At 42.0% G+C, this 20,732-nt stretch overlaps 1 protein-coding gene across 1 annotated transcript in view; it reads right to left on the bottom strand.

Annotated features, from left to right (window-relative positions):
• Positions 1–20,732, bottom strand: part of SMARCA1 (SWI/SNF related, matrix associated, actin dependent regulator of chromatin, subfamily a, member 1) — a 531,454-nt gene that overhangs the window by 61,883 nt on the left and 448,839 nt on the right. The window lies entirely within an intron of this gene.

Raw genomic sequence — 20,732 nt, 5'->3', positions numbered from 1 at the left:
TCTGGGGGATCAAGATGGAAGAGTAGGAGGACATGCGTTCACTCCCTCTTGCAAGAGCACAGGGATTACAACTAACTGCTGAACAACCATCGACAGAAAGACACTGGAACACACCAAAAAAAAAAAAAAACCCCACATCCAGAGACAAAGGAGAAGCCGCAATGAGACAGTAGGAGGGGCGCAATCACGTTAAAATCAAATTCCATAAATGCTGGGTGGGTGACTCACAAACTGGAGAACAGTTATACTGCAGAAATCCTGAGGGTTCTGAGACCCACATCAGGCTTCCTAACCTAGGGGTCCAGCAACAGGAGGAGGAATCCCCAGAGAATCAGACTTTGAAAGCCAGCAGGATTTGATTGCAGGACCTCCACAGGACTGGGGAAAATGGAGACTCCACCCTTGGAGGGCACACAAAAAAGTGTGCTCACCAGGACCCAGGGGGAAGGAGCAGGGACCCCATAGGAGACTGAACCAGACCTACCTGCTGGTGTTGGAGGGTTGCCTGCAGAGGTGGGGGGCAGCTGTGGCTCACGAAGGAGACAGGGGCCCTGGCAGCAGGGGTTCTGGGAAGTGCTCATTGGCATGAGCCCTTCCAGAATCCAACACTAGCTCCACCAAAGAGCCTGTAAGCTCCAGTGCTGGGTCGCCTCAGGCCAAAGGACCAGCAGGGTGGGAACACAGCCCCACCCATTGGCAGACAAGCAGATTAAAGTGTCACTAAGCTCCATCCACCAAATCGGATCAAAGTTTTACTGAGCTCTGCCCACCCAGCCCAACCCACCATCAGTGTCTCCCATCAGGAAGCACCCAGGAGCCTCCTAGACAGCTTCCTCCACAAGAGGGCAGACAACAGAATCAAGCAGTATCAGCAGTATTTCATCTTGTGGAACTGAAAACCACAGCCACAGAAAGACAGAGAAAATGAAAAGGCAAAAGACTTTGTACCAGATGAAGGGACAAGATAAAACACCAGAAAAACAACTAAATGAAGAGGAGAGAGGCACCCTTCCAGCAAAAGAATTCAGAATAATGATGGTGAACATGATCCAGGACTTTGAAAAAAGATTGGATGCAAAGATTGAAAAGCTGCAAGAAAAGTTTACCAAAGACCTAGAAGAATTAAAGAACAAACAAACAGAGATATGCAACACAATAACGGAAATGAAAAATACACTAGAAGGAACCAACAGCAGAGTAACTGAGGCAGAAGGACAAATAAGTGACCTGGAAGACAGAATGGTGATAATCACTGATGCAGAAAAGAATAAAGAAAAAACAATGAAAAGAACTGAAGACAGCCTAAGAGACCTCTGGGACAATGTTAAACGCACCAACATTCGCATTATAGGGGTCCCAGAAGGAGAAGAGAGAAAGGACCTGAGAAAATATTGGAAGAGATTATAGTTGAAAACTTCCCTAACATGGGAAAGGAAATAGCTACCCAAGTGCAGGAAGCGCAGAGAGTCCCAGGCAGGATAAACCCAAGGAGAAACACGCCAAGACATATAGTAGTCCATTTGATAAAAATTAAAGACAGAGAAAAGTTATTAAAAGAAAACTCTGGGAAGATTTCTATATGTCTATTACTTTGATTGTGGCAATGGTAACACTGGTTTGTGCCTATGTCAAAACTCATCAAATCATACAATATGTGCAGTTATTTTTATATTATTTATACCTCAATAAAGCTGTGAAAAAAAGACTGGCAAGGATAGACACATAGATCAATGGAATAGAATCGACAGTCCAGACACAAATACTTACATTTATGGTTAATTTTACCCATGGGTACCAAGACAATGCAATGGATAAAAGATAGTCTCTTCAACAATAGTAAGTGGACAGGTAGATGTTCACATGCAAATAAATAAAGCTCAACCACTACTTCTAACTACAGACAAAAATTAACTCAAAATGGATCAATGATATGAATATAAAAGCAAATCCCATAAAACTCTCAGAAAAAAACATAGGGATAAATCTTCATTACCTTGGATTTGGCAATGGAATCTTAAATATGATACCAAAAGCATAAACAATAAAAAAACAAATAGTACATTACCAAAATTAAAAATTTGTGCTTCAAAGGGCATCAAGAAAGCTAAAAGACAGAATGGGAAAAATATCTGAAAATCATATCTGATAATGGACTTGTGTACAAAATAAAGAACCATAATAACTCAATAATGAAAAGAAACTACCCAATTTAAAAACAAAATATTTGAAAAGGCATTTCCCCAAAGAAGATATATTGAATACAAATAATCAAAAATCACATGAAAATATGCTCAACATTTGTCTTAGCTCAGACCAGCAAAACAAAATACCATAGACTGGGTGGTTTAAACAAAAGACTTCTATTTCTCATAGTACTAGAGGATAAAAAGTCCAAGATTAAGATGCCAGGATGGGGACTTCCTAGGTGGCGCAGTGGTTAAGAATCCACCTGCCAATGCACGGGACCAGGGTTTGAGCCCTGCTCTGGGAGGATCCCACATGCTGCAGAGCAACTAAGCCCGTGTGCCACAACTATTGAGTCTGTGCTCTAGAGCCAGTGAGCCACAACTATTGAGCCCATGCTCCGCAGCAAGAGAGAGCCACTGCAATGAGGAGCCTGCGCACCACAATGAAGAGTAGCCCCTGCTCATTGCAACTAGAGAAAGCCCGTGTGCAGCAACAAAGACCCAACCCAGCCAATAAGCAAATTAAATAAATGAATTTATTAAAAAAAAAAGATGACAGGATGGTCAGATTCTGGTGGGAGCTCTTCTCCTGGCTGGCAGATGGCCACCCTCTTGCCTTGTGCTCGCATATCCTTTCCTTCCTGCATAGGCATGTGTGTGACAGAGAGAGAGGTGTTCAGTCTCCACAAGAGAAGGGAATATAGGAGAGGTCACAAGGCAACTGAGTCAATGGCAAAGGAATGGTCCAGATAATAAGTCTAGAGGAATGGAAGAAGACAAGTCAGGAGATAAAGAGTTGTATTGAAATGGAGACTGTAAATGTTTCTGCCAAAAAAAAAAAAAGTTATGTAACTATAAACAAGGCTAATATGGGAGTATTTCCACTTATATTAAACAATACAAAACAATATTCAAATTAGACTACCATAATCAGGCTTCTGACTTGTTATTTAAGAAGTAAATAATGGTCTGAGTTAAAGGGTCAGGGTTCGTCTGGTATGTTTCACGTGCTGTGACTTTTAAACCATGACTTTAAGGAAGGAGAACTGAATTACTCATTATGCTGATTACTCTCAGGCCCAAGAACACCTGGGGACTTATGTGACAATACTGTAAGCAACTCAAATGACAAGATCAGTTGGCAGTTTTGTTTACATGCCATGCAAACAATAGGATTTTTCCCAAATCTACTGCGATATAATTGATATATAACATATGTAAGTTTAAAGTGTACAACAATACACACATATACTGCAAAACGACTAACACAATAAGGTTAGCTAACAGCTCCATCACCACACATAAATACCTTTTCATTTTTTGTGTGATAAGAACATTTAAGATCCACTCTCTTAGCAACTTTCAGGTATATAATACAGTATTGTTAACCATAGCTACCATGCTGTACATTAAATCCCCAAAACTTACTCATCTTATAACTGGAAGTTTGTACACTTTCACCAACATCTCCCAATTTCTCCCACTCCAAAGCTGCTGACAACCCCATCATTCTACTCTCTGAGTTCAGCTTTCTTAGATTCCACATGTAAGTGAGAACATGCAGTATTTGTCTTTCTCTGATTTGTTTCACTTAGCATAATGCCCTCAAGGTCCATCCATGTTGCTGCAAATATATGTGCGTGCATGTGTGTGTGTGTGTGTATCACTTTCTTTCTCCATTCACTCACAGATGGACACTTAGGTTGTTTCCATGTCTTGGTTACTGTGAATAATGCTGCAATAAACATGGGAATACAGATACCTATTCCAAATAGTAATTTCCTTCAGATATATACCCAGAGATCGGATTGCTGGATCATATTCTAGTCCTATTTTTAATTTTTTGAGGAACCTCCATACTGTTTTCCATAATAGCTGTATCAATTTACATTCCCACTAACATATGCACAAGGGTTTGCTTTTCTCCACATCCTCACCAGCACTTGTTAGCTCTTGTCTTTTTGATGTAACAGGTGTGAGGTGATAACTGACGGTGCTTTCAATCTGCGTTTCTCTGATGACTGGTGATGTTGAGTACCATTTTCATGTACCTGTTGAACATTTGTATATCTTCTTTGGAAAAATGTCTATTCAACTTCTCTGCCCATTTTTTTAACCAGGTTGTTTTTATGCTCTTGAGTTCCTTAACAGGTCCTTATATATTTTGGATATTAAACAGTTATCTTATATGTGGTTTATATGTATTTTCTCCCTTTCTGTAGATTGCCTTTTCATTTTGTTTTGCTGTGCAGAAGCTGTTTAGTTTGATGTAATCCCACTTGTCTATTTTTGCTTTTGTTGATGGTTCTTTTGGTGTCACATCCAAAAAATTTGCTGCCAACACCAATGTCAAGAAACCTTTTTCCCTATATTTTCTCCTAGGAATTTTATGATTTCATGGCTTACGTTTAAGTCTTTAATCCATTTTGAGTTGATGCCTGTCAGTGGTGTGAGATAGGTGTCTAATTTTATTCTTTTGTATGTGAATATTCAGTTATCCCAACACCATTTATTGAAAGGATTATCCTTTCCTCATTGCGTATTCTTGGCTTCCTTGTCAACTATTAGTTGACCATACATGTATGGGTTTATTTCTGGGCTTTCAATTCTGTTCCACTGGAATATGTGTTGCAAACAACCAGTTAGACTGGGTTGCCATCAATGTCTGCTCACTGAACTGCTTAGCCACTTGTGTTCACACTATATTAAAATGGCATGACTGAATCCTTGCTCTTTACTATCTGAAAATTCAAATTGATATGAATCACATGAATTGTGCCTTTATTCTGGCTCATTCCATAGCACAGGGTTATAGTAACCAGTTTACCTGAGATTACCAATGGCCTGGCTTCTGAGCTTGAAGGCACTGTCCAGTATTGACTGAATTCTAGTACATTTGATTCACCCTCAGTTCCCCTTCCAAAACAAGGTTCACATGCATATAAAGGTAATGCCTGAAAAACAGGCCAAGTCCAAATCACACATGTTTAATTTACACACGGGATATGACCTCATTGCCACACAGGGTTCATCTTAGGGATAGCTATGGTGTCTAAAGCTCCCACCATGTAGGTCTCTCAAATATAAATATTATATCTGAGCAAGGGAGCATATCATATCATATGCACCCATTACGACAGCTTGATTTCATACATCAAATTACCTACCTCTTGACCCTTGAGGCATCTTTCCATTCTTTCAGTTAATAAATATTTAATGAGCACCCACTAAATTCAAGCTCTCTCTAAGTATTGTTGATAAAGCACTCAGGCTGGAGAGTGAAGGAGCTGGAGTGGGGACCACTGCTTGTGGAAGGCAAGCACAAGCAGGACACTGTGATTAGGGCAAGAATAACCTCTAAGTTAACCAGGTGCTGAGGATTTGGTAGTAAGTTGTCATCAGTTATTACTCTACAGACCAGTGTCCTACCCAACGAAGTCCACTGAACGGATCCAAAGCTCTGCTAGACCACTATGATGGCAAAAGCATAGGGCTTGGCATAGTACCCGACAGAGTAGGTACTCTAAACAACCTGGTGTTGTTGTACTTGCCAACAGGTAAATGTATCTGAACTTCGTGTAAAACATGAGAACTTGTATTCATGGAAGAGGTAGGGAGATATCTTTTAACAGAAAACCACAACATACAGACAGTAACAAACTGTAGCCATTTTCCAAAAGAGCCGCTATTGGAGGTTACCCAAGATGCACAGAAAGGGCTAATAAATTTATAGATATATATAAATTTTCAGCCAATTTGGGGGAGAGGCATAAATCATGTCTCAAGCCCAACATCTTGTTTGTTTTTTCCAATGTAAACTGCGCAAAAAGGGAAACTTCAGTGAATCAAGTCTTAAATATTACTCCCACCGGGACCTTCAACAATTTACTGGTAATATACCAAGCTGTATAGCTAACATAGAGAGCCAGGGACACATAAGGGAAAATGTGAGGGAGCCAAATTTATGAGCCAACCTGCTCTTTAAAAGGTAAATGAACTTCAGTCTTAACTATCGTATCCCCCCAACTAGCAAACACCTTCCCCTGGTGTTAATTGTGCACATTGTCAAAATAAGGATCCTGCCACATTTCCAGCCAGCAATGTACTCTGGTATCAATGTCGGATGAATATCACCCGGCCACCACATTTAGAAAAGAAATGTGGTTCATTCTTCAACTGCGTCTAATCAATACCTCCAGAATTTATATTCTGTAAACATCCACACTTTGCTTCTAAACAAATAATTTCATCATAAGCTAGTTCTCAGTAAAAACTACAATAAGTTTTCACAATATATTATGGGAGCTCTGGCTATTCAGTTCTAAATAATGGCTCCTTTTGCTGGACAAGTAAATTGAAATTGATTTGTTTCAGCCGCCTGTGCTAGAACACACAATGCCTGCTTACAACAAGCCTATTGACTTCTGCAAACAGTACTCCAAGCCTGTTTCCTCAAGGACTCCGGCAGGATTTTTAAATCATCCCACCTTCTCTCCCCTAACCCCGAGAACAAAGCATCCATTTAAATATGGACTCTGCACAATGTGTCCAAGAAAGGCAATGTGAGGGAACTCCCATTGAGATCAACAGAGCAGAGCCCAAGGTGAGGAGTGAGCCCTCAGATCAAAGGCAAGGGGCACAAAGAGAAGAGTGATCAAAAGTCAAATCAACGGCTCCTTGTGAATCACAAGGTGTGGGGAGAGTGAGACAGAGGAGAGAGACACCCACTCTTTCCCCCTTGGCATAGTGCCACCATGGAGACAGTTGAGGACACAGAGAGAAAACAAACAAACAAAAACCTCCTGAGATAACTCTGATTTCTGAAGGATGACTGTGACTGGCCAAGGAACAGTGCAGGCTTCTGGTAAGTGATTTCCAAAGTTGTTGCACACAAAGTCCATGATGCTTCCTGTGCTCCTGTCATTCAGGAAGGCAGGTCGGCCAGGCAGAACAGGAATCTGATTTTTACACTGATTGCATAGGAGTCTGCGATTGGATTTGGGACAGAGGTTTCTTTGTAGAAGGATCCATGTGGGGGCAGCGGCCAGCTCTAGTGACTCTCCATTAAACAAGCCCCAGAGACACCATTATCTTAACAAATGCCAAAACGTTTGTCCTTGGTCAACCCGGGATTTCTCTATGCATTTTAGAGTTTCCAAACGGATGTTTCTTTTTATACATTTTTCCCCACAATTGTGTGAGAGTGGCAGGGCAAGTATCTTTATTCTCATTTTAAATATTAAGAAAATGAAGCCCAGAAAGAAATTAACAAAGATCCAAGAGCTTGTAAATGTCAGTCCAGAAATATGAACCCAGACCTTGTGGCTTTAGATTTAGTGCTTGTGCTAACTCTGTGCCAGGTAACGGGAGCTCCCATGTTGTTCACACTCTAGAATTTCCTTTCAGGACCACCTCTTGATGCTACAGAGGGTTCTAGGGAAAGGGTGTTTTGATGTTAATCTCAGCGTCAGTAATTTTTCCATTAAGGCCTAGCACGTTATTTTTTATCCCAGCAGAAACATCTAGTTATGATACGAATCAATGCTCTTTTCACAAAAGCCTAATGCCTGGCAAGAAGCCTCTCAAACAGCACACACCACCAGCCTTCCCTCAATAGAAAACTGTCACTCACCAGACCTTCAAACCTAAGACTTTCTAAAAGACTGCTGCCCCTCAGATGTGGGGCTACTGTGACCTGACACCCAGCAGTGGCCCTTAGGTCCCTAGTCCCACCCATGCATACTGTAGAGTCTTTTCCCAACACTATCATCTAGAACCTTCCTGCTTCACCTCACCACAACTTACCTGCCCCTACATCCCCATTCCCTTGAAGCTCTTTCTATCTAAGGAGGTAGTAAAAATCATCTCCACGGAAGCTATTCCTCGAGATTTCACATACCTGCTTTTTCACGGGACCCTGTGCCTTCACAGAGTGATTTGCATAGTGAGTGTTCCAGGCTCCATGGCGGACGAAAGCTGGGAGAGGCTTAGAAACAGGGGAAGGGGCTTTTGGGTGCCCTGTTCGATTCTCAGCCCAGGAATAGGGTGTATGTCGCTTACTTTTCAGAACAACGAACACAGGGGATGACAGCCGTGCTGTGGAGACATACTGTAGGTATTAGAAAGTGCAAGAATCATTGGACCAATCAGGTGTGAGCCCCACAAATCCTGAAAGGATAAAACCTACAGTTACCTCTTCCTCTTAACCCTGTATTCCCACACCGCATCAGGCATTGTTCTCAAACAGCTTCTGGATGAAATCTATATTTATAGCTGAGTTCTTGTTAGTACGGTCTCCAGTTACATATCCCTTGTAAACAAAATCCAGCCTAAATTGCTTGCTTCACTTCTAGCTTCTCCAAGGTCTGCCTATGACCTTGTGTTTCAGCGGTGGTTACTATCTCACAGGCTTATTGGCAACCATTTGTCCCATCCTTCCAGAATTTTATATACCATTTAGAACATCACCTTTCCGCCTCTCTGGCAATATAAGAGAAGGCTGGTTCTCCCACAAGGTCACAACAGCCATCTCACTTCATAGTCTGATTTTCAGGAGTTTAACAAGAGCTTCAAAAACACACTAGTGAGAGAAACACTGGTCCCATGGCCTCACAGCCCTTCTAAATGAGGTGATTTGAAGGAGAGGCAGAGAGACACCAGGGGACCTTCAGTCAGTCACAGAGTCCTGCTGTTTCCCAGTCTGACAACTTGCTTTCCAAACTCTATTGCCACTTTGATCCAGGGCCCCATCTCCTCATGCCAGTCTTACTGCAATTGACATTTACCTTCCTCCTAGGTTCTCTTCCTTTTTTATTTCACTTCATTTTTTTACTGAAGTATAGTTGATTTACAATGTTGTGCCAATCTCTGCTGCACAGCAAAGTGACTCAGTTATACACATATATACATTTTTTATATTCTTTTCCATTATGGTTTATCCCGGGAGATTGGATATAGTTTGATCCATCCTTTGTACTGCTGTGAAGATTAGTTCTTTTGAAAACACAGCTTTACATGCGTTATTCCTCTGCTCAAAAATCCTTCACTGACTGTTTATTTACAGGACAAAGTCCAAATTCCTCAGGTCAGCATTTAAGACCTTTCAGGCAATGCCCCCACCCTATACCCTACTGACCCAACACTACCGTCACCTCTTTCCTCAAATGAGACTTCTGTCCTGCCAAGATTAGCTTTTCATTGTCCTGGGCAGATATTCTGCTTACCGCATCCTCAGCGCCTTTATTACAGACTGACTCTCCTACCCACTGCACCAAAGAATGTCCCCTCACTCTCTTCTCTGTCTATCCAAGCCTAACCTTAGTGTTTAATGCTCCACTCAAGACATACCTCTTCTTTCAAGCCTTCCCCAATTGCCCCTACCCTGCCATGGGCGGTGTCAGGAATGCCAAATATCAGACCTCTTCCCAGACCTACAAAATAGGAATCTGTATTTTAACAAGACCGCACATATATTACAGTTTGAGAAGCACTGTCCTAAACAACATTATGATTTATACCATTAAAAGCAAAGAGACTAAGATACCTATGACTGTCAATTGTGACAGACAACCAAACTCCCCTTTGCTTTTTTCCCCAACTCCATCCATCTTCCACCTTTGCTATGTATTCCTTCTAGCTTGTGGAGCTACAAGGTGTGAAATAAAATTCACATTTTATGACAAGAATAATTTACACATAAACATTTTTCTCTGCCCTTTGGCCTTCTCTCTGCCCCATCCTGTGCATTGTGAATGCTCACTATGCATCTACCAAACCTCCCCCATCACCTCCCCCACCAGCAGAAATACCTGCTGGACCACAAAGAGCAGCATTCTCCTAGCATCAACAAGAGAACTTCTTAAAGATAACATTCCTCCTCGGTGTTGTAAGGGGCCATGATGACGCTTAGATCTGGACTGTGTGAATGGTCAATATGTCATCTGACATACAGCCTTCTGTCTCAAAAAACTTATAGAACTGGGCCTTGACTTCTAATGGGCTGAACAGTTCCCAGGGCTTTCTGGGATGCTCTTCTCAGGTTATAATCCTCAAATTTGGCTCATTTCTTTCTTATATTGATTGATTTGTCGTCGACAAAAGGAATCAGGGAAGTTTGTGCCTTCCCAACCACCTACATCCCACAACCTGTCCCTTCCACCCCCTTAGTATCATTTAAGGATCCAAATTCCCTAGTTTTGATTTAATCAGGCTTCCCTCTTCTCGGATCACAATTTCATAGAATTTGGCTGCCAGCTAATTATAGGTACACTTCTCTACATCACACCCCTCCCCCAAAGGCATAGCACATTGCTGACTGGGTCTGTGCACCTCGAGTTTAGGCACAGGAAGTAGTCAGCAAGGCAGGTTCATGTACTCTGTATGAGGAGTGCTACACTCGGGGTGATGCGGGGACAGCTTTGGGATGCGCTGGAGAGCGGGAGGTGGAGGATTTGCTGGGATCAGACTGACTGTTCCTCTGTTTCCAAATCTTCCTACATACCCCACCCTGTGTCTAGACTCTAAGAGGATGTCGGTGCTGGAGAAAGTTGACAAAGTCCCTAAGACATCACCAAAGCCACAGAAAACCAAACACCTCAGAAGCTTGTGCAGGCTCTCTATATACCCCTTTGACTATTTTTCTCCATTTCTTATTTTCTCACTCCCAGTCCTTCTCTCCCTTCCCCTCTTTTCTGGCTTTTAATGCTTTGAGCTTGATGAAAATGGAACTTTCCAGGCATGGGGGTGGGGCTAGGACTGTAGAGATCTCTATATCAAGAAGCACGAAAGTCCCTTACTTAAAGTCCATCTTTCTTGACAATTCAACTACTGTTCTCCCTTGTACATCCACCACTTCACGATCTGTAATTCTGCTAGAGTCAACTGGGAGACTGGGATTGACACATATACATTACTGATACCATGTATGAAATAGACAACTGATGGGAACATACTGTATAGCACAGGGAACTCTACCTAATGCACTGTGGCAACCTAAATGGGAGGGAAGTCCAAAAGGCAGGGGGTATCTGTATGTGCATAGCTGATTCATTGTGTTGTGCGTGGAGCCTAACACAGCAGTGTAAAGCAACCATACTCCAATAAAATTTTTTTTTAAAAAAAGAAGGAAGTCAATGTAAACAATCTAAATTGTGGAGTTTTTTTTAAAACCAGGAGAGAATTTTTATTCTGCCATTCAATATTAACCTAAACTTGGAAAAGCAAGCCCTGTATAAGGAGAGGCTCTTACGGAATTTACCACAAAGAAAGGAAAAGACTTAGAAACGTACGTGGAGAACTAATTCTTAGTACACAAAGCAATAGTCTAACAGTGCTTGTAAATGCCTGGGTCTCCTAGAATCTGCGTGTTCTCCTGTACAGGTAAACCATTCTCCTTATTTTGAACTTGTCTGTAATGTTCCACTGCTAAAGTGACCCTCTCATCGCAGACACCAGTAGAAATCGCAGCTCAAGTCACCTCAAAAGGACCAAGTCCAATTTAAAGAATTTGAAATAATGAATTCATCCTGCAGTAGTTTTGAACACCAGTAGCATCAGAACCACCTGAGTATCACCTCACTCCAGTTAGAATGGCCATCATCAAAAAATCTAGAAACAATAAATGCTGGAGAGGGTGGAGAGAAAAGGGAACCCTCCTGCATTGCTGGTGGCAATGCAAATTGGTACAGCCAGTATGGAAAACAGTATGGAGGTTCCTTAAAAAGCTAAAAAGAAAACTACCATATGACCCAGCAATCCCACTGCTGGGCATATACCCGGAGAAAACCATAATCCAAAAAGAAGCATGTACTACAATGTTCACTGCATCACTATTTACAATAGCCAGGACATGGAAGCAACCTAAATGCCCATCAACAGACGAATGGATAAAGATGTGGCATATATATATGCAATGGAATATTACTCAGCCATAAAAAGGAATGAAATTGAGTTATTTGTAGTGAGGTGGATGGACCTAGAGTCTGTCATACAGAGCGAAGCAAGCCAGAAAGAGAAAAACAAATACCGTATGCTAACTCATATATATGGAATCTAAAAATAGGTACTGAGGAACCCAATGACAGGGCAAGAATGAAGATGCAGTTGTAGAGAACAGACTTGAGGACACAGGGCAGGGGGCGAAGAGGAAGCTGGGACGAAGTGAGAGAGTAGCATTGACATATATACACTACCAAATGTAAAACAGATAGCTAGTAGGAAACTGCTGCATAACACAGGGAGATCAACTTGATGATGGGCAATGACTTAGAGGGATGGGATAGGGAGGATGGGAGGGATTTGCAGGAAGGAGGGGATATGGGGATATATGTATAAATACAGGTGATTCACTGTTGTACACCAAAAACTGGCACGACTGTATAAAGCAATTATATTCCAATAAAGAGATTAAAAATAAATATATAAACAAACAAACAATCTACCTGAGGCTCTTGTTAAATGCACAGATTCCCTGGCCACACCCTAGATGGAATGAATCAAAATGTCCACATTGAAGGCTGCCATCCGCATGTTCAACAAGCTCTCCAGGTGGCTTGCGAAACCTGTTTCAGTGCTCTCCTAAGCCCCAGTCCTCTTGGACTGCCTGATTCTTCACCAGAGCCTTGTTAAGCTGGCTGCCATTGCAACTGCTCTCTAGCAGATGTCCCCTGGCCCACACCAAGGGCATTTCCTGTCTTCTTTACAAAGCAGCACTAGGCATCTGTGGTGACACTAAAGTTGAATGCCTTTAACAGAGTTTTCCTTTGAGACCGTTTACCTCCTCTGATTATCACAGCCAGCAGCCAGTGAAAGACTGGTCATCTCCCAGGCGGGAGGCCCAGCAGCAGACTCAGACCTCCAGGTTAAACAGCATGCTACGTGAGCAGACTGTAGTCCCCACCTGCAAAGGTCCTGAGTACCAAGGAGACCAGGAGATCGCTCAAGGTGGTTAACACTTCCAAGGTAGCCCATGGTTTCAAGGATGGCGAGAACAAACATCACAGCTGTCACCGCACCTGTCATATTCCAAAATGCCTCTTTCTAAAAATCCTTCCAGGCAGAAGTGTAGATTCTATAGAAGATGTGAAAGCAAAAGTTGTAAAGTAGGTGAGGCTTGTTTCTGGTGTTCCCCCATCTCCACATTCTGTTCCTGCACAGTCCATCTGGCAGGGCCTGAGGCCCTTGAGCCTCCCAGAGTGGCAGCTGATTCGTGCATTGCCCTTGCCTGGACTTGCTTCTGACCTTCCCTTCCTTCTGCCTTTGCCCTCTACCTTCCAGCTCTGGCTCACTTCCCTCAAGGCTGCGCTCTGAGTAGAATGTGGTAGGTGCTGGATTATATACATAAATGTCCGTTTGGGCTTAAGGACAAGTTCAACTGGGGGTTAATCTGAACGAACCATTCCTCCAAAGGTAAATGATCCAAAGTTGTTTTCACTATGTCCCCTGGTACCTACCTAACTCTGGCCATCTGACAGCTATGTATGGTTGGATACTAAGAGGACCAAAAAAAAAAAAAAAGTATGATTGATTCAGAGAAACCCCATGCCCCACTAGCAGAGACACAATTCAAAGGACACATCCTGTGTAACTGACTATAAATCAGTAGTGTTACTTTGCTATAGGAAGCATAGCAAGTTATCAACTGTAATTTATAATCCACCAGTAAAAGTTAAGGGATAGGGGGGCTAGAAAGAGCTAGCAATAGAGTCTATTATGTAGGTGAACAAAGTGAATTAAGCTGAGCCTACTCCACCGAGACCTCGGAGCCTCCCGGTCAACAACAAGATGTGTTTTTTAGTGTGTTTACTGACATAACCCTGACTCTGCTCATATGGGAAAATATAGGAACTGAGCCATGGTGCCAGAATATGCATGGAATATTTATAAGCAGAACAGACAATAAACGTCTGAGAGCAACAACCTCCAAGCACCCAAACGTGAAACATCCAACATCATTGCCATTTGTTGTAGCTTTGAGCTGTAAATAATAGCTCTTAAAATAAATTCCAGTCTCCTAATGGCATCATATTTGAAATATGGGAAACACTATCTGAATGACCTCAAGGCGGTTCACTCCGAAACAACTGTTAAGTTCTGCCTGCTACTAATTGTAGGAGATTCATCCACGAGTCTTTTTCTAGCTGTCTCGAAATCCAGTCACTTCTCAATTACTTCCCAGATTCTAATCACTTCTCCCAGCTTACTCCTCCTATCATGCAACCTGCTGCTGGGAAGCCCCCCTAGGGAGTAGGTGCATCCCTGTCTCCACCAGCCCTGTATGCTGATGACAGATGAACTCAGAAGTAGAAATCATGAATGGTGAAGGAAACTATATCAGGCTCTAGGATGAGAGTGTCAATTGCAGCCCTTAGCAAAATTGGGAGGGAGGTGAAGGCTGTCTTTGCTGGCTTCACTGGCCTCCTCCCCGCCCTCTTCTCTGCCCCTATCTCCTAGGCCAGCAACGCAAAGTCTTCCCATCCCCACCTCTACCTGCTCATGCACCAGAGCAGGGTCCTACGTATAACCACAAACATGAACAAGGAAACAGGAGATTTGTGTTCTAATGGGGACTCTATCTAGCTCTGTGACCTTGGGAAGGTCACTTCTTGGTCTCAGTATCCTCAGTAATAAAATGAAAGGAAGGAGATCCAGGGTAGTAAAATTTATAGAGCTCTTACCATGTGCTAGACACTGTGTTCAAGGTTGTTCATATCAATCATTCCCTCAATCTTCCCAAAGCACTTATTATAATGCTTACGTTACAGATAAAGAAGGTTAGGTTCTGAAGGGTTCTGTGACTTGCTTAAATCTGCAAAGCTTGGGAGAGGCAGAAGAGGGAATTGCATCCAGGTTTGTATGACTGACTGCACTGCTCCCAGGGGGCTTGGCACAGATGATCCCGAAGAGTGTGTGAAATCCTACTATGTACTCAGCTATCCCCTCCACCTTTTTAAGGTGTCAGTTCCATAAACATTTGTTTTAAAAAAAAATCAAACAGTAACAAAAAAAAAAACCCCAGAAAAACACAATAAATAAATAAAGAGATACTGAGCAAAGGGCATTTGGTGCCCAAGTGTACCAGTGAGTAAACCAGAGAGAGGAGACTCCAATAGGTCTTTAAAAGATAATGTGTCAGCTAAATTTAAAAATAGGTGAGACATGCTCACCTCTGCCCTATAAAAGAAAGAGAAATAAGCTATAGGAAGATAGGATTCTGTAAATCACAACCCCCACCACCTTCAACAGAAGAAAGGAACTGGTTCGTCTGCAGGCAGTTTAATGAATCAAAAGTGGATGCTATGTTTTCCCACCAACTGAAACAAGATTGGACATCAAGGGTTTGGAAGGGGTAGGTTTCTGACTCATACAAATAGAAGGATGAGAGAACCATTCCCTGAAACTGGGAATGCTGGACTGAAAGAGTTGGAGGGAAATTCAGAAGTTGTCACAGGAGAGGAGTCTGTCTAGAAACCTCCTCCCGGCATGACTGCCAAGTCCTCACTCATGCAGGGTTTAAACCTGTAATTCAGGTTCACAGCATCCCTCCCTAACAACCTTCTAACTGGTCTTCCTGCCTCTAGCCCTGGCCCTTCCAGTCAACCCTTCACACGGCTGCCAGAGAGTTCTAAGGCAAAGACAAATCTCTTGGTACCACTCCCTTGCTTAAAGGCCCTAAGTGGCTCCCCGCTACCCTCAGCATGAAGATCTCGTACCTAAAAGGTACAAAGCACTTCATGAACCAGCCCCACGTACTTCTCCAGATTCACCTCTGCAGACACACCAAACTATCTGGAGTTCCCAGAGCACACGCAAACATTTCCTATTTTTGTGCCTCTGTTTATGCTGCTGCCTCTACCTGAAATGCCCTCTCCTGCACCCCCATTTGCCTGGTAAACACCTATCCAAAATTCACAGGTCATAGCATGTTTTTTTTTAAATTTTTTTTATAAGGAGATGGGTTTTTTAAGAACTTTTATCGAGATACAATTGACATACAATAAACTGCATATATATAAGGTGTACAATTTGATGTTTTTTTCTTATTAGTAATGTATGTGTGGCTATCCTAATCTCCCAATTCATCCCACCCCACCCCTGATTTCACAGCATGTTTACCTTCTCTTTCAAGCCTTTCTTGACATCTTCACCATGACCTAATTCGCACCCCACAACCGCGGTACATGATTCCTCACAATACCTATACCATTAAGTGCCATAAAGTGATAGCAGTATTATGATGGAATCATGTACTGGTTGTGGGACACAAATTAGGTCATGATATCCGTGGAGCATTGGTTCCAGGACCCATCGTGGATACCAAAATCCCCAGATACTCAAATCCCATAGTCTGCCCTCTGTATCCGTGGTTCCACATCCTCAGATTCAACCAACCACGGATCATGTATTACTGTACTTACTATTGAAAAAACTTCACATGTATGTGGACCCATGAAGTTCAAACCCATGTTGTTCAAGACAACTCAACAGGCTTGTTCCCTCACCACTAGACGTGGTAGCCCTCAAAGACAAAGACTACGCACAGAGCTTGGCATGGTTCACTCTTTGTAATAGTCCAATGAATTAATGGATGGATGGATGGATGATAAAGTGCATAAGAAAATGAATGGATTGATAGAATATAAAAAAGAATGTGTGTATAAATGAGTCACTTTGCTGTACACCTGAGATTGGCACATTGTAAATCAACTATACTTCAATTTAAAAGAATGAATGGATTGATGCACAAATGGAGGCAATACTAGCAAACATATAACACATTACACGTTCACAGAGGATCACAGTTTACAAAGCACTTTAAAACCTTCTATCTTATTTGTTCTTGATAATATTGTAAGGCAGAAAAAGCAACAGATGGCCTCATCCCATCATTCTATAGGTGAGGGATCTGAGTGACTTCTGAAGGTCACAGATGTAGTCCTAACTCTGACACTTACTAGAACTCAAGTCACCTGAGTTATTCCAGAATTCTCTCTCCAGTGGATAACCATGTGTTATAAGAAAAAAAATTATTAGGTAACAGGAGTTTCTTTTTCTTTCAGGACTTTTTCCCTCGCCACATAAACTGTCTCCGCCCTGAGCAGCCAACTCCTCCACACTGCTTTAGTGTTTACACTTTTTGACATTTGACACAAAGTCAGATCAGTGTTCCCAGGCCTTGTCAGCACTCCCAGAGCATAACAGCACAGGGCTTGGGAGGAACCGCCAATGTTAAAAGGCCCATTGCAAGTCTCATCAAAAAATCAAATACATAACTCTAAAAATATCCTCCGTGATCTACGCATGTAACCACGGTGTCTGACAAATTCAGTTAAATCTGTCATACATCATTCTCTACAGTGTTATTGAGAAAGACATAGTAGTATCGAATTTTAATTATTCAGCTCCTATTGATCCCACCATAATCTGGTGAGAATCATTTGCAAACTGACAGTCCCCTCACGAGACAGCCGCTATTATCTAATTATAAATCTCACAGTGTCATCTGATAAAGTGTTCGGATTTTTCTTTTCCACAGCCCCAATTTTTGCCAACAAATTCCCATATAGAAACCAAAATGATGCACACAAATCTTAAGGTAAGTGGAGCCTGGCTTATGGCATTACTCCCTGGTCACGGCCCTGACACACCCTCCCCAGAGTTTATGCTGTAGGATTTCTCTCCTAAGTCCCTTCCTCCCCTAGCAAAATACTTGACTGGCCTAATATTCATCCCAAAGGTCCCTGGGATCTAGGCGAAAGCCTCCTTGGTGTAATAATCAATGGCCACTATTTTTGCATTTTCACAGGTGTCCTCAAAGCCTCAACACAGAGGAGTAAGGAATGGTGGGAATTTCAGGTTCTTGAACAATGGCTGGGGAGACATTCGGAAAAGAAATACCTCGAGGTGCAACTTAATCCCCAGTACCAGAGCACCCTGAAGGACTTAGCCCAGGAATAAACAGTTACCCAGCCAGTCAATGAGCCAGTCAACACATTTTTTGAACACTGATTCTGTGCCTGGAACACTGGTAGGCCGTGAGGGATACAGTGGTGAACACAGTATCAATGTACCCTAATAGACCCCGAATAAATGGCTGCAATTAATTCACCAAGTGATTGAAACATGAAAGGCTGTGAAGGAGAAATAAAAGGCAAATAAAATGGGGTTCTGACCTAGCCTGAGACACCCATGATTAAGCTGAGAAATGGTGACTAGGCATTACCTGGGTGAAGAGTGAGGCTGAGAGAGACAAGAGGGTAGAGGCACCCTAGTCAGAGAAATGAGTAGACCAAAGGAGCCCAAAAGGTGAAAGGGTCCTGGTAGGGGGAAGGTGGTAGCAAGGAAGGGTGCTGAATACGGCTGGTACTAGGTGGAACCAGTGGTATGGCCGCCACTAATGGATGTTTGCAAGGCTGCTTGCAGTAGGTATGGCTGGTAGGTATGTCTGCTGGTGATGGGAATGGCCAATATATAGCTATCGGTGATAGGCAGGGAGTGTGGGATTAGAGGTGAACAGCAGTTTTGGCTGCTAGTTGGCACAGCAGTTACTGGTAGGTGTGGTCTGGGTATCGTGGCTCCGGTTGTGGACATCACTTATGGCAGTGGGCATCACTGTTGACAGCTTATGATGGGGCTGAGTTCCACTGGCATAGACGGCAGTAGGACTCCAACCCTACCCTTCCCAGATGTCTACCCACTGTATCCATTTACATCGTTTTTTTTTTTTTTTCAATAAAACATCTTTTTGTCTCTGATTTGAAATACCCTATTTATTATGTGCTAATGTTTTGGGGTCTATTTCTGGATTACACCCTTACACTGATTTTTCTGTCTATTCGCGTGCTAGTATCTTACAGTTTTAATTACTAAAGCTTTTATAATAGATTCTAATATCTGATAAAGCCAGCTTTTTTTTGTTTTCCCATGCTATTCTTGCAGTTTTTCTGTATAAACATCAGTTCCTACAGGTATCATTATTTAGATCATATTAAAATTGTCAAATCCACATCTTTAGGATGATGAGTTGTTTGTTCCAACCCAGGAATATGGTGTGGGTTTTCCATTTGTTCAAATCTCCAATTAGACCATTCCTCTCAGTGTTTTATGTTTTCACCAAAAAGATCTTGCATGTTCCTGATAAATTTATCCCTAGGTCTATTATCATTTTTGTTATAATTAAAATGGGATTTTTCAGTTATATATTATAATTGGCTATTTGTACATAAAGGAAGTTTGTCAGTTTTGTATATTAATGTTGTTCTGAATTATCTTATGTTTACCATATTTAAGTTGATTCTCTTGTGTTTTCTACGTATTTGATTACATCACAGAAAAATATCAATAATCTTGCCCCCTCCTTTACAAATTTATACTTCCTATTTCCTTCTCTTCTCTAATTGCACTAAAATTTCCAGAACAAAGTTAATTCTTACCGTCTTACTGAATGAAAAAGTCTTCTAGTGTTTCACCTTTTAGCATGAAATTGTCTTTCAGAGATTATAGGTAGGTAAGTACGTAGATATGCTATTTTAAGGACTATTCAACTATTAATTTTATAGTTATTTTTTAATTAGGAAAAATGTTAATTATATATTCTCAGCATTTCTCATGATTATGTGATTTTTTTTCACCTTCTTTCTGAATATGATGGAAGAATAGGCAAGGAAGAGAGTAATAACAGTTGGCGATGATTTCATAGAGAATGTTGCAGTTGAGCTGGGATCTGAAGATGGCTATGATTTCTGATTTCAAAATGGCAGACTAAGTACACACGGTAGTTTCCCTACATCCTAACTCCAAACCTTCTACCCCTTTACCCCTCTTAAGTTTTTTACACCAAAGCTAAGAACTGGGCGTAATAGCTGGGCTCAACATCAGGAGATATTGTTAGATGACTGAAATTTGAGGAATCCTTGAGAAACCAACAGCCAACCAACCCAACTAAAGAGGACAACGGCAGCCTAGAAGGTATACAAATTAGGCACCAGAAGCTGTTTTCACAAAATGTAGAAGCAATGCGAAGGGTGTATCACACTTGAAGTCAATGAAATCTGGGAAGGGGTATAGAAAAGGAGAAACGAACAAAAGGGTTAAAGAGGGGATACTGAGGTGATTATAGCAGATAAGACATCCAACTTCTATGCATCCCCCTGCCCTATCACCACTGTGAGTCAGGCAACAGCATTTAGGCAGGAGCAAATGCTTGCGTCAGGGAAATACAGTAGCATCCCTAGAGGCTGGCAACCTCTGGGGGGAAAGGGGAGTGACCATGTCCTGACTGTCAACTCTTACAGTATCCTGCCCATCAACGACAGACCCCAATGGGCACCTCCTAGGAAACCTCATAAACCAGAGCAGTAAAAGGCCTAGCAAGGAATCACATCAATAATTTCATAACCAGAAATCACAAAATAAGCTGAAAGGAAGGAAGGATTTTTACCAGGCAGAGATGCAGAGAAATGCATTCCCTTCTGCCTGCAATGTATCACAAAGACATAGGAGCAAGGAAGAACAGGATATGTTTCAAATATAGAACACTGGAGGCAAGAG

The sequence above is a fragment of the Hippopotamus amphibius genome, chromosome X (assembly GCF_030028045.1).
Source record: "Hippopotamus amphibius kiboko isolate mHipAmp2 chromosome X, mHipAmp2.hap2, whole genome shotgun sequence".
Lineage (NCBI taxonomy): Eukaryota > Metazoa > Chordata > Mammalia > Artiodactyla > Hippopotamidae > Hippopotamus > Hippopotamus amphibius.
This window is presented reverse-complemented; position numbering and strand designations above follow the sequence as displayed.